This window comes from Bison bison, unplaced genomic scaffold, assembly GCF_000754665.1.
Source record: "Bison bison bison isolate TAMUID 2011002044 unplaced genomic scaffold, Bison_UMD1.0 scf7180017864180, whole genome shotgun sequence".
In the NCBI taxonomy this organism is placed as follows: Eukaryota; Metazoa; Chordata; class Mammalia; order Artiodactyla; family Bovidae; genus Bison; species Bison bison.
In genome coordinates this window covers 4219785-4221688 of record NW_011494752.1, presented here as the reverse complement: position 1 = coordinate 4221688, position 1904 = coordinate 4219785, and positions in this window count along the sequence as shown.

Here is a 1904-nt window from a genome sequence, read left to right as displayed (position 1 = left end):
ATCATTCTGTTGTTTTCGAGATTGCACCTAGTACTTCATTTCAGACTCTCCTGTTGACTATGAGGGCTACTCTGTTTCTTCTAAGGCATTCTCGTCCACAGTAGTAGATGTAATGGTCATCTGAATTAAATTCACCCATTCTGGTCCGTTTTAGTTCACTGATGCCTAAAATGTCGATGTTCACTCTTGACATCTTCTGTTTGACCACTTCCAATTTACCTTGATTCATGGACCTAACGTTTCAGAATCCTACACAATACTGTTCTTGACAGCATTGGACTTTACTTCTATTCACCAGTCACATCCACAACCGGGCATTGTTTTCACTTTGGCTCAGCCTCTTCATTCTTTCTGGAGCTATTTCTATACTCTTTTCTGGTAGCAAATTGGGCACCTACCAACCTGGCAAGTTCATCTTTCAGTGTCATAACTTTTTGCCTTTTCGTATAAAAGTTCCCCTATAAGGGATCAAACCTGTGTCCTCTGCATTGGGAGGTGGATTCTTAACTACTGGACCACCAGGGAATTCCTCAGGTGCCCTTCACACAGGCTTCTCATCTCATCCGTGGCTTTCCCCCTTCCCCCTTCTGAGAAATATGGCTTTGTTTCTGGGTCTTAATTCTGCCAATCATGAGGGGTGATGGGATGAGCAGGAAAATAGGGGAGGCTCATTAGATTTATCCTTAGAAAAGGGTAAATTATCCTTAATTAATTGATTAATAATAATAAATTATTATTAATTTATCCTTAAGTATGAGAAGGTTCACAGCTGAGCCTGAGGGAGTTTGGAAGATGTGGAATGGAGCAGGGGCATCGGGCAGCAGCTATCTTGTTTGAGAGACTGGCAGAGAAAGAAGATTTCAAGAAGTTTCACTGTGGATTGGGTGTCATCTCCTGGTGCCCCTTCCCTGTAACTGCCACCTTTTCCAATGTCCTAATGTGACGAAAACAGCAGTAGAGATGGATATCCTTTTCTTCTGGATATCAGGCTATTTTTTAAATGGGACCCCATATGTAGAAGTGATGGGAGGACCAGCTTTAGACAAATGAAACACGGAAGGAGTGTTTTGTGTTGTTCATCTTCAACTTGTCCTCCACCCCTCAACCTAGTGGTGTGCCAGCATACCGAGAGATGCCCCCATGAATGTTTGTGAAAACCCTGGAGCAGGCCAAAGGCAGCCAGGCTGGAAGTGGAAGCAGCAGTGGGGAAAGGCCCTCTGGGCTGGGCTTGCCTTTGGGCCTGAATGGGGCGCAGTCACACTGCCCTGCGAATGCAAGGGGAGTGCCCAGAATGCCTTGTGGAGCCTGGAGGAGAGCCAGGGGGTGAGGGTGCCGTGGTTCTCAGCCAGGGAGGGGTTTCTGTGAGCCTGAATCACTTGTGTAAAGTTTTAAAGCCTCACACTCACCCCAAAACTAAGGCACCCTCCTAGAATCTCAAGAGGTCGGGGAGGGGAGAGGGGGTGGTAAGGACACAGCTCAGATGCATCCGAGGGGTCCTTCCCCTCCTCCCCACGCCTACACCCACTAGATAACACTCCCAGGTCAGGACCCTGGGTTTGAGAGCAATCTATTTATGCTTTCTCTATCTCCTCTTGAAAAGAGAGAGAGGTGTTTTTGTTTTTTTACTTATCTCATGTGTGAGTAGATGAGATAATGCATGTGAAATGTCTGGGACCCCTCCAGCACTCAAACAATCACGGGCACTAATTATTATCATTGCTATTAGTGGCATTTCCCCTTCCCAAAGGCAAAAAGGAAGAATGAAGACTTCAGGGGCCCCATCATGGGAGGCAGGAGGCACAGTGAGGATGGGCTGGAGGGAGGAGAGGGAGGAGAGGTTGTGGGTGGGTAGGACTGTGGGGATGGTGGTGGGAGCAGGTGGTGGGAGCAGCTGGAGCTGGCTG